This window comes from Alosa pseudoharengus, unplaced genomic scaffold, assembly GCF_046254945.1.
Source record: "Alosa pseudoharengus isolate Yale_2024_CS ecotype anadromous, Long Island Sound unplaced genomic scaffold, YU_APseudo_1.1 YU_APseudo_1.1_scf_7, whole genome shotgun sequence".
Lineage (NCBI taxonomy): Eukaryota > Metazoa > Chordata > Actinopteri > Clupeiformes > Clupeidae > Alosa > Alosa pseudoharengus.
The window spans coordinates 977,234-990,595 of record NW_027468859.1 but is presented as its reverse complement, the minus strand read 5'-3'; the positions used below and the strand labels follow the sequence as shown (position 1 = coordinate 990,595).

At 41.4% G+C, this 13,362-nt stretch overlaps 1 long non-coding RNA gene across 1 annotated transcript; it reads right to left on the bottom strand.

Moving 5' to 3' along the window:
• Positions 1–11,444: 11,444 nt before the first annotated feature.
• On the bottom strand, positions 11,445–12,966 carry LOC143109492 (uncharacterized). The gene is made up of 2 exons (XR_012983880.1): positions 12,540–12,966; positions 11,445–11,608 (listed from the first exon to the last, which is right to left on the bottom strand). It is a non-coding gene; the product is annotated as an uncharacterized LOC143109492 (long non-coding RNA).
• Positions 12,967–13,362: the final 396 nt, after the last annotated feature.

Sequence of the window (13,362 nt, the reverse complement as noted above, 5' to 3'; positions counted from 1 at the left end):
ACACTGTCCAAAAGGCCGAATTAAAGCGATGGAAGAGGAGAAGCGAGAGAAACAGAGCAGGACACAGGTAACGATGGGATGGGGGGAAGAATGATGGAGGTGGAGAGCAGGGGGATAAAAGAAAAGACGGGACAGAAAGAACTGCGTGAAGAAAACGAAAGTAGCCGCTGATGAGGCGTACAGTAGCCTATGATGAGGCATAAAGTAGCCGCTGATGAGGCATACAGTAGCCTATGATGAGGCGTACAGTAGCATACAGTAGCCGCTGATGAGGCGTACAGTAGCCTATGATGAGGCATACAGTAGCCTATGATGAGGCATACAGTAGCCTATGATGAGGCATACAGTAGCCTATGATGAGGCATACAGTAGCCTATACAGTAGCCTATGATGAGGCATACAGTAGCCTATGATGAGGCATACAGTATAGTCCTAGGCTTCACGTGGACTGGGAGACAGACTGCGGCCCAAATCCACAGTGCGGTTTGCAGTGAGGTGCTGCAGTATCTACTCTAAGCAGTCTAATGTGGTTCTCCTCACCTTTTATTAGGGCGGCTAATTAAACATGATGCCTGGAATGCGTCAATAGAATGTGCTATGTTTTTATGTGTCGGATGGTGGGGGTACGCGAGCCGAGTCAGGATGTAGAAGGTGGTCCGCGGGAAAAAAAACTGATTGGATGGTATTAAGGGAGAGTGTGTGTGTGGGTGGAGGCGTGGTTAAGGGAGAGTGTGTGTGTGTGTGTGTGTGTGTGTGTGTGGGTGGAGGCGTGGTTAAGCGAGAGTGTGTGTGTGTGTGTGTGTGTGTGTGTGTGTGTGTGTGTGGAGGCGTGGTTAAGGGAGAGTGTGTGTGTATGGGTGGGTGTAGGCGTGGTTAAGGGAGAGTGTGTGTGTGGGTGTAGGCGTGGTTAAGGGAGAGTGTGTGTGTGTTTGGGGGCGTGGTTATGGGAGAGAGTGTGTGTGGGTGTGTGTGTGTGTGTGTATGGGTGGGTGTAGGCGTGGTTAAGGGAGTGTGTGTGTGTGTGGGTGGGTGTAGGCGTGGTTAAGGGAGAGTGTGTGTGTGTGTTTGGGGGCGTGGTTATGGGAGAGAGTGTGTGTGGGTGTGTGTGTGTGTGGGTGGAGGCTTGGTTAAGGGAGAGTGTGTGTGTGTTTGGGGGCGTGGTTATGGGAGAGAGTGTGTGTGGGTGTGTGTGTGTGTGTGTGTGTGTGTGTATGGGTGGGTGTAGGCGTGGTTAAGGGAGTGTGTGTGTGTGTGTGGGTGGGTGTAGGCGTGGTTAAGGGAGAGTGTGTGTGTGTATGTGTGTGTAGGTGTGGTTATGGGAGAGTGTGTGTGTGTGTGTGTGTGTGGGTGGGTGGGTGGAGGCGAGGTTAAGGGAGGGGCCCATGCCCCCACAGGCCTTCATTAGTCATGGCTTAAACTCTCCAACCGATTGAACATAGGATCACAAGAGTCAAACACACACACACACACACACACACACACACACACACACACACACACGAGTCACTGAGTTTCCCTAATCACAGCTCACAGATGCAGTGCTGCTATCTATCTATCTATCTATCTAGTATGTGTGTGTGTGTGTGTGTGTGTGTGTGTGTGTTCCCTAATCACAGCTCACAGATGCAGTGATGTTATAATATAATATAATATAATAGGGCCATTCTACAGAAACGCACACTTTTCTGTCCCCTGACTTTAGAGGACTATAACATTTTAAAAACATATTACTGTTGCAATTTATTCATATTTTAAAGTAAAATAATATGTTTCCTGAACAATTACACCTTTTTGAGCCATCATTATGACAGTATTTGTTTTTAAACAATTTTATGAATTCCCAGGCACCACAAAAATGCCCGTCCCAACTGTCAAGTACAAAGGCAGAGGGCAATATTTTTAAGTCAAAAACATGATTTTTATTCAGTTAAATTGCAATAATATATGCATAACTATCAAATATATTATATGCATTAGATAAAAATACAAAATGGCAATTAAATATTACAAATAAAATTATAAAAATGTATGTCCCATGGAGTCATGTCACTGGTGTTACCTCATTAGAAAAGACTATCATTTTGACATAAAAAATCAGACTGATGACATCACAGGACATCTATTTACTTCCTTCCTGAAGATCAAAGAAGACAGACACATGGTAAGACCACTGACTCTTTTCATTTTTGAGAAATATTCTCATTTATCTTAAGTTTTCCTTTGAAGCTTTTAGTTGACGTCACTGGTATGACCTATTTTACTCTTTGGAAAGTTAAAAAAAAAAGATTACAAATGGATTAATATACATAATTTAGTGAGTATACCATGAATGACAACATGTGGTTTGATTCCCTGTAGCAGCCATTTTGTAAATTTCATTTTCCTTGAGAGTTGTCACTGGTGTTACCATCACTGGTGTTACCCTCATGTGGGTAACACCAGTGACTGTCAGTTACAATGTATGAAATTCTTGTTTACAATACTTTGTTAAATGTGATTTTATTAGCCTACATGTAACAATTTGGTGTCATATACTTAATTCGAGTTGAGTAGTCAAGATCTTTGGTCACTGGTGTTACATAAATGTCACTGGTGTTACTGTGTGTTTCAGGAACATTAAGACAAATGTGTCAAATTCGACATGATAATGATTTAATATTCATTTAATTTTGCTAGACTTAAGAGATGACATTTAAACAATTGCAATATTATTTGTTTATAACTGTTTTTTATGATATTTTCATTTTTATAGAGAATACATGGTTGCACATTTGAATAAACATCATTCAAATAAACTTTTAACAATCATTATTAAAATAAATAAATCAATAATCTCCTGTTTTTTGCCTTATCATAATTGTACTGTAGCTCTTATTACATGTGCTAAAGAGATTGAGAGATAATATTTTTAAAAAAGCTATAATTATTGCCAAAATGAGTAAGGTAACACCAGTGACAAATAGACGGTGCATGAAATCTTTAAATAAATGCTCAATAAAGGTAAAAAATATTTAAGGTGTCCCTTAAGTGTATTCTTACAGCCAATAAGTTAAGTAATAGTGTGGTCTAAGTTTGAAGTTTAGAAAATGAAAGAAATTTTCAGACATCTTGCCATGTCAAAAGTGTGCGTTTCTGTAGAATGACCCAATAACGCACACACATGCACATATACACACACATGCACAAACAGAACTACCTCAGCCTTTTATTGGCCTGACTTTGCACTATTATATTGACTGTCTACTCTATGCACAATTGCACAATTTCAACCCAATTTTGCTGCTCTTATTTCTTCATTGTATGTGCCTTCTTATTTACTTTTTATATTGTTTACTTGAATGTTATGTTTGTCTGTGGACTTAATTGGTAAAATATGTCTTGTCTCCACCGTGGGATAGTGGGAAACGTAATTTCGATCTCTTTGTATGTCCGGGCATGTGAAGAAATTGACAATAAAGCAAACTTTGACTTTGACTTTGATGCACACACGCGCACATACGCACACACACACACACACACACACACATGCACACACGCACGCACACACACACACACGCATGGCAACACACACACACACACACATGCACACCCACACATGCACACACACGCACACATACACATACACACTGTTACGCTATTCAGGGCAGGTTGAACAGTGTTTGCGCTGCTGCGCTACTTTGTTGCGTTACTCCTGCTGTTCCTTGTGTCCCCCTACAGGCCATCTTGCGTCCCGCCAAGCGCTGATTGTGGGTTGGGCAACGTCTATAAGGACGCCCTGTTTGACGTCTGGGCGCGCTCGGACATTCGCTTCCCGTCCGATCCCGTCGGCAGACGCAGGGCAGCTTCGTGGTGCCTCGCTGGCACGTCACGTTCTTTGTTTAGCTTTTTGTGTAGATTTAGTTATTTTGTTGTCCAAGCACGTTCCCCATATGGGATTGATCTTTGTTGTCTTTAGTTAATTCATATTTAGAGCAGGTGGTATTCGGTGATGGGGTTTCACGTTATTTAGTTTAGGTTTAGTTCAGCACAGCAATAAGCGGACCCGGAAGACTCACAACAACACCATGTCTTTTGTTTCTGGTCGGGAGTCAGGCAAGATCTATATTTCCCCGCAGATATGTGTGGTCAGGGTTTCCTTTCTATTCTGTTTTAGTTGCTTTAGTACCACCATGCTCCGTTTATGTCAAACCACAATCCTTTATTAAATTAAGTTGTTATACACCGTCACCGCTTCTCGATGGCCTTTGTATGTTATGTTGCACCATTTCATATAATTTGATGGGCTCGTAACATATAAATGGGGGCTCGCTTAGCCGGGTTTTGAACCATATTTGTGGCCTAATTTGTTGGCCTTTCTAAATAAGTCCGATTTTCCCTTTGTGAAAATCTTTTTCCGTGGTGGTCGCACTGCGCGCTGTTGGTGCGCATCAGCTTGTCGTGATCGCCCTTTGTCTTGTGCCGTAGATTTTCGGTGACTTGTTTTTCTAGTGCATTTTTCGTCTTTTTGCCCGTTTAGAGAATTTTGTGTGTTACCCGCAATGTTTGATTTAGACGCGTTTATTCTCGCTCCTACACAGGAGATTTTGTTAACTGTAACGCGTGATGACCTTGTTAGAGTCGCTGGCCACTATAAACTTGAGGTGAGTGGTAGCCCTTCCAAGGCTGAGCTTCAGGATAAGCTTATTGAAGAATTGCGAGAACTGGGAGTGTTTGAGAAAGTATCTCCTGATATATCTACGTCGCCTGGTAAAAACCCTCCTACTGACCCTTCACCTTCACCTAGTAAAGCTGCACTGGAATTAAAACGTTTACAGTTAAGAGAAAAGGAAATTGAATGGGAACGCGAAAAAACTAAATTGGAGGCTGATAGACAGACAATACGAGAACGAGAAAAAAGAGAGCACGAATTGAGATTAAAAGACCTTGAGTTTGCGCAGGCATTGCGTATTAAAGAACTCGAGTTGAAGGCCCGTGAGGCTGGTGTTCCATTCAGGCCAGATCAATTTGACATAACTCGAAACATTCGCCTTGTTCCACCTTTCAGTGAGAGCGAAGTTGATAAGTTCTTTGCACATTTCGAGCGCGTAGCGACGACATTTAAATGGCCCAAAGAAATTTGGACCATGACGCTACAATGTGTGTTCACGGGAAAAGCGCAGGAAGCTTATTCCTCATTAACTCTAGAGGACGCAGCAGATTACGAAAAAGTCAAACATGCTGTTTTACGCATCTATGCTCTTGTGCCAGAGGCTTATCGACAAAAGTTTCGCACTTATCACAAACCTGAACCTCTCACATATGTAGAGTATGTTAGAGAAAAGGAAATGTTATTTGATCGCTGGCTTAGTTCTCAAGAAGTGACAACTTTCCAATCTCTTCGTGACTTGATTATTCTTGAAGACTTTAAAAACGGTCTTCCTCAAACAGTCGCTACCCATGTTAGTGAGCATAAAAATCTGACTCCTGGTCATGCAGCCGTGCTTGCTGACGAATATGTGCTCACACATAAGCGTGTCCCTTCTAACTCTAAGTTTCCACAAAACGTTTCCAGTCATCCAAATGTGCCTAAGATGTTTAGAGAAACCATGCCCGTGTCTGCCCGCTCTCCAGATAGGCGTCCGCCGGCATCTAACGCTACTGTTCCGACCTGCGCCTACTGTAAGAAACGTGGGCATGTTCTGGCCGAGTGTTATTCTCTAAAGCGTAAAAATAAGGCAGCGAATCAACCAGCTTCCTATAGATCAGAGGTGGGTTTGTGTGTTTCAAACTTGCCCGTGAGTAGAGAAGACACCAATACTGACAATCACGGTTTTGCGCCTTTTATAATGGATGGCTTTGTCTCTTTGCCCGGTGAGCCTAGTGAGCGCGTTCCGATAAAAATTCTGCGTGATACTGGCGCCTCACAGAGCTTTATTTTGCAAGATGTGTTGCCTTTCAGTGATAAGACTTTTACTGGTGATAGTATTCTTGTACGTGGATTCGAAATGGGTTATGTTAACGTCCCTCTGCATGAGATTTCTCTTATGTCTGACTTAGTTACTGGCAATGTTACCATGGGCATACGCCCCTCCTTGCCTATTGAAAACGTAGCGGTGCTACTTGGTAACGATTTGTGTGGTGGAAAAGTCTTGCCTGGCCCCATTGTGTCTCATGCATTCCCCAAAACATGTACTGATGACCTGTCATTTAAATTCCCCGAGGTTTTCACCTCTAGCGTTGTTACTCGCGCTATGGCGAAAAACGAAAACGAGACTGCAATTGAGGATCAACTTGATCTTAGTGATACGTTTATTGCTCGACCTTCACTCTCTAGCGATAGTGATTTACTTTTGAATTCTGTTTCACTGTCGTTTCCTTCTGATGTTCCTAATTTATCTATGAGTAGCGAGCAGCTTATTAAGGAACAGAAAATTGACCCGTCTCTGTCTTCTCTCTTTTCAGAAGCTATTTCTGAAGAAGACATTGAGCATTCGCCGCACGGCTATTTTATAAGAGATGGTGTCTTAATGCACAAGTGGAGGCCTCTTACGGCCTCAGCGCAAGATGAGTGGAGAGTCCTCTTTCAAATTGTTGTCCCAGTCTCTTTTCGTGATAAAGTTTTGAGTTTAGCTCATGACCATCACTTCGCGGGTCATCTCGGTGTAAATAAGACCACTGACAGAATTTTACGCCATTTTTTTTGGCCAGGTATTAAAAGAGATGTCGTGATATATTGCCGAACATGTCATTTATGTCAGGTCACTGGTAAACCTAACCAGGTGATTCCACCTGCGCCTTTACAGCCGATTCCAGTTACGTCTGAGCCCTTTGAACACGTAATATTAGACTGTGTTGGACAATTGCCTAAAACAAAGTCTGGGAATCAATGGTTACTTACCATAATGTGTAGCTTGACTCGTTTTCCAGTGGCAATTCCGCTCCGTAAAATTACAGCTCCTGTCATCATCAAGGCCCTGATGGGTTTCTTCTCTCTATTTGGCCTTCCGAAAACCGTTCAGACAGACCGTGGTACCAATTTCATGTCCCGAGTGTTTGCACAAGCTATGCGCCAGCTCGCGGTCCACCATGTTACATCCAGCCCATATCATCCGCAATCTCAAGGTGCACTGGAGAGGTTCCATCAAACTTTGAAAAATATGCTAAAGTGTTTCTGTCTCGAGTTCCAGCGTGATTGGGATGAAGGTGTGCCGCTTGCTCTTTTTGCCGTGCGCGAGGTTGTGCAGGAGAGTTTGGGTTTTAGCCCGTCAGAACTTGTTTTCGGGCACACGGTTCGTGGGCCTTTAAAGCTGCTAAAAGAGTCGTGGCTCGCTGAGCCGAAAGAGTGTCTCAGCTTGTCTGATTACGTGTCCAACATGCGTTGTAGGCTCAGTCGTGCATGTCAGCTGGCTAAAGAAAATTTAGGTGTCTCTCAGAAGAGAATGAAGCAGAGATTTGATCAGAAGGCTGTTTCCCGAAGTTTCAGTCCTGGTGATAAAGTTCTGGTGTTGATTCCTGTGATGGGCTCTGCTTTGCAGGCTCGTTATAGCGGACCTTATAGTGTTGAACGGCGAGTGAATGATCTGAATTATGTCATCTCCACTCCAGATCGAAGGAGAAAGACCACACTATGTCATATTAACCGTTTGAAGTTGTATTGTGATCGAGAAGAAGGTTCAGCTCCTGAACTTAAGTCTCCGTGCACTTCAACCATCATAAATAATGACGCTTGCGCAACGAAAGTGGCGCTGTCCAAAACGTGTGGTGCTGAAGTTGTTTCGTCGCTGGTGGTTACGGCCCAAGCTGAAAATGCGTTTCCGTTGGTACAACAGGGTGCTGTGGCGAGTGCTTTGTTGGAAGATGATGGCCGTACTCCATCAGTTGAGGTTATTGAAGGGAGAATGAAGAATTCTGAGCTTCTTAATGACTTAAATTCTTTCTTGTCTAGTTTATCCACATTAGAACGTAATGATTTAATCTCCTTGATTAAACAGCATGAGGATTTGTTTCCTGATGTTCCTCGTCGCACAACGGTAATTGAACATGACATTGATGTGGGTTCCACACGCCCAATCAAACAGCATCCTTATCGCACAAATCCACACAAAAGGATGTTGTTTCAGAATGAGGTAAACTTCATGCTGAAAAATGGCATTGCAGAACCTAGTAATAGCCCATGGAGTTCGCCTTGTTTACTAGTTCCGAAGAGTGATGGTTCCATGCGTTTTTGCACAGATTTTAGAAGGGTGAATGCCGTTACGAAGCCTGACAGCTACCCATTACCGCGCATTGACGACTGTGTTGACCGCCTGGGCTCAGCTGTATTTGTCAGTAAAATCGACCTGTTGAAGGGTTACTGGCAAATTCCGCTGGCACCTCGTGCCAAAGAGATTTCAGCCTTTGTGACGCCAGATCACTTCTTACAGTATACCGCCATGGCCTTTGGCCTTCGTAACGCGCCCGCCACTTTTCAAAGGCTCATCAACGGCATTCTTGATGGCGTGCCTAATTGCGAGGCCTATTTGGATGATTTGGTGATCTATAGCGCCACCTGGCCTTCGCATATGGCACATCTCTCAACTGTGTTTCGCAGACTATCGGAAGCTAATTTAACCATTAACCTGGCTAAATGCGAGTTTGGCCAGGCTACTGTTGTATATCTGGGTAAAGTGGTTGGCCGTGGGCAGGTGCGTCCTGTCCAGTCTAAAGTTGAGGCGATTTTGAATTATCCTCCTCCAACTACCCGCCGCGAACTCCGTCGCTTCCTTGGCATGGTAGGCTACTACCGGTCATTTTGCAAAAATTTCTCTGCCATTGCCTCGCCCCTCACTGATTTGCTCAGCTCGAAAGTGACTTACAATTGGACTCCACGGAGTCAAGCTGCTTTCGAGTCTGTTAAAGCACTGCTGACTACTGCACCCGTGCTAGCCGCTCCGGATTTTTCTCGACCTTTTTCCATCGCTGTTGACGCGAGTGACTTAGGAGCGGGAGCTGTTCTTTTGCAACAAGACAGGGATGGTCTTGAACACCCTGTCTGTTTCTTTTCGCGCAAATTTAACCGTCATCAGCGGGCTTATTCGACCATAGAAAAGGAAGCCCTTGCTCTTGTGCTTGCCTTCCAGCACTTTGAGGTGTATGTTGGAGGTGCTGTGTGTCCGGTTGTGATCTATACAGATCACAACCCCTTAGTTTTTCTCGATCGCATGCGCAATTGTAACCAGCGCTTAATGCGGTGGAGTTTGATTCTGCAAGGTTATAACTTGGAGATTAGGCACATCCGAGGACGCGACAATGTAGTTGCAGATGCATTGTCTCGTGCTTGATGTGCATGTCTATGGAGTAAAACTTGTGCCACCTTAAACCGAATTTGAATATGTTGTATTTGCATTTGAATTGCTGAATTTGAACAATTGTATTGGAAAAACGAATTTGAATAGTATATGTTGAAACTGAATTCATTAGATTGTAACTGAATCTCAGGCAACTTGAAATTGAATATAATATTTTGAAATTGAACTCATTTGCTCTGATACATAAATTATCCTGACTGAAAATTTCGCTCTTGGAACTTTCACATTCAGTTCTCAAAATTCAGTTTCAAAACGTGAAATTCAATTTCAGTCTACCGAGACAAAAACAGCTGGTAGCTCAGGAAAAGCAATCTAGTGCAGAGCTATTGTGATCGCGTGACTAGTGCCGAGCGCGAAGCAGAGCATAGTGTGGGCACTTGGTTTGCACGGTTATTAGATCTGCACGCACGATTCATAAAACACATTCCTATTGTAGGCCTACTGTCTCACCTACCGTTTATGTAATTTTAAACAAATAAAACATTTGTTGCAGTATTATTTCAAACTTCTAGCTTGTCAATCCTTGAAATACAGAACTAGGCTACCCAGCCATCAAACATCGATGTAGCCTAGGCCTACTTACCTACCGTTTTTGTAATTTTAAACAAATAAAAATGTTTTTGCAGTATTACATCTAAAACTTCTAGCCTGTCAATCCTTGAAGTACAGAACTACCCAGCTAGCCATCAAACATCGATGTATGGTCTTACCTACCGTTTTTGTAATTTTAAATAGGCTAAAAATTTTTTTACAGTATTACATTTCAAACTTCCAGCCTGTCAGTCCATACAGAACTACTCAGCTAGCCATCAAACATCAATGTACTGTCTACCAATTGCAAACTTCTAGCCTGTCATTCTTTAAAATGTCATGGGCATAACTTTCTCTCGTTTTCGTTTTTCCTACTCAACTACTGCTCTATTTCTTATCCTGGACTGCCACCTAATGGATAGAAAAGGCAACAACCTAGTAATTATGTGAATAAAAATCTACATGTTTGAATGAACAAAAAAGGACAAATCATTACCGTTTTCTTACGTTTAAAGCCACTCTTGTAATACTATGATGTGTAGGCTACCTTTATTTGCTTCCAATTACATATGGTTATGGTTACGCTTTTGTCCAAAGCAACATAAATACAAAACAATATAATACTTAAAATTGAACAGGGAACAAATGAAGATGTTGGTCAGACTATAATAAAGAGAATAGCAATAATAAACAACCATGTCAATTCAATCAATAGCCTAATGACATAAACAATGAGAAAAAAGGGAAAATAGTAATAATAAACAATGTACATTCAGTCAATAATATAATACAAATAACAATAGCATGGTAAGACTACATTATGGAGAATATCAATAATAAACAACAATGTCAAATTAATCAACAGCCTAATGAAAATGAAACAATACTATACAAACCATAAGTGTTAATTCAAGTGCATGTTGAACAGATACGTCTTTAGACCCCTGTTAAAAGACCCAAAACTATCACAGGAACAGAGAGCACTGGGCAACTCATTCCACCAACATGGAACCACTGAGGAAAAGTCTTGAATTTGACCTATGTCTGGTCGACACAACAGACACTCTTCAGAAGACCGCAGTGGGCAGTTGGGGATGTACGTCTTGATCATTGAATTAAAATAACAAGGAGCAGATCCGGTCAGTGTCCTATAGGCCAAAGTGAGAGATTTAAATTTAATTCTGCCTAATAGGGAGCCAATGGAGAGTAACTAGGAGAGGAGTTACATATGTCTTTGGCTGATTAAAGACCAGGCGTGCGGCAGCATTCTGAATCAGCTGTAACAATCTTACTACACAAGCAGGTAAACCAGCTAATAGTAAATTACAATAGTCCAGCTTGGAGATGACCATGGCCTGAACAAGAAGTTGTGTGGAATCCTGTGTCAGATAAGGTCTGTTCTTCCTTATGTTGCAAAGGATAAACCTACATGATTTTGCAATTGCATCATATCTAATATCAGCTGATTACACACATAAACTAAAATTTAGATTGCCCATACATTTGGAAATCCATTTGGAAATCCATCACCACCAATGGCAAACAATTGGTGATGGTGAATTGGCAAACATCAATTCCAGAGAAAACAACAGTGGACATGTTTATTAGTGTGTAAAGTGTTTTACAATATGTGTTGCATCTTGCAAAGATATTTATTAAGAGAAATCAAGCTTCGGTGTCCATGTCTGATCGGTGCCAGTCCATTGTCCTCAGTCTATCTCACTGTCCACTGTTCATTGAGGCCTCTCAACCTATGAAAATAAAACCAACAAACAATCAGTGTTTAGCTTAAAGGTCTACTGTGAGTCTTTCTCGTTAATTGTTTATTCATCTCTGCGCAAAGAGGTCTCATAAGCATCAGGCAATCAGGATACAGAGACAAGTCTGTGCACCTAAGAGACAATCAGTTGTTTCTCACACACACATGCATACCTTGGATCGTATACATCATAATAAATATCATTACACCTTCTCTGCACACACACGACTTGGTCAATACAATGAGTTAATTAAGAACCAAGGACATTTCTATCGTCATACAACACATTATTTGCAATCTACACACACATTACTGAAACAGAAGTATCAAGACAACACACAGTTAAAGTATAATAATTAGGTTATTGTAATATACTGTGTCTATTTCTCAATAACTTTTACAAAATCTGCATGGAGTCGATGAAGAAGCATAAATCAACCTGTAGAAATACTGTTAAACTAGGGTCTCTTGAGTCTTGATCATATTATCGATATAGAACATATTCAGTTTGAAACTCTTAGAAGCTAGCTAGCTACCATTTGCTAACAAAGTTATCGCAATCCAGTTGTCTGGCAACATCACGGCACGAAAAAATTGCCCCACGTAGCATTAGCTGCTAGCTAACAGACAACACAACGATGAAAAAAGCTTAACTAGGGGGACATATCCAGTTTTCCATGAATGATACTGTTTAACCTGAGATTGTAACGTGTTCTTACAGGCCTAAAAGGCACAATGATATGACAATGACCAATCATATTGTTCTATCAAAGAGTAACGTTATAGTAGTCTAACTGGTTCTGAACTATGGAAAAAACTTTAACTTAGTCGATGAAACTATGCTGGCTAGCCAGCCAGCGCTAGCATATAATGTACATTATATAAAGTAACGTTAACAGACATGGCATATGATATCAACTTACTTGGACGTTTTCTGATGTGCCAGTCGCTTCCATCTCTTCTTTCTCTGTTCGACACTGTAAGGAGGTTCAGGAGACAGCTTGCTAAGAGGGTGCTATGCTCTTTGCTTCGCGCTCGGCACTTGTCACGCGATCACAATAGCTCTGCACTCGATTGCTCTTCCTTAGCTACCAGCTGTTTTTGTCTCGGTAGACTGAAATTGAATTTCACGTTTTGAAACTGAATTTTGAGAACTGAATGTGAAAGTTCCAAGAGCGAAATTTTCAGTCAGGATAATTTATGTATCAGAGCAAATTAGTTCAATTTCAAAATATTATATTCAATTTCAAGTTGACTGAGATTCAGTTCCAATCTAATGAATTCAGTTTCAATATATACTATTCGAATTCGTTTTTCCAATACAATTGCTCAAATTCATATTCAAATTCATATTCAAATTCGGTTTAAGGTGACACAAGTTTTACTCCATACATGTCATTGTAAATAAATTGTGGGATAAAATGGGATAAAAGTTGTTAAAAAAAAAAATAAATAAATAAAAAAAAAATAATTAATGTACTTATTGCACGTTAACCCTCTTCTGTTTCTTCTGTTCCAGTTTAGCGGGTTTTGAGCCATTGCTGAATGCTAAGTAGTTTATTCACTACTTTTTTTTTGTAAATATGTTTATTTGTAAATATTTATTCATTATATTGTTAACTTAAACCCCCAATTTATTTTCTTTAAGGGTGGGGGTGTTACGCTATTCAGGGCAGGTTGAACAGTGTTTGCGCTGCTGTGCTACTTTGTTGCGTTACTCCTGCTGTTCCTTGTGTCCCCCTACAG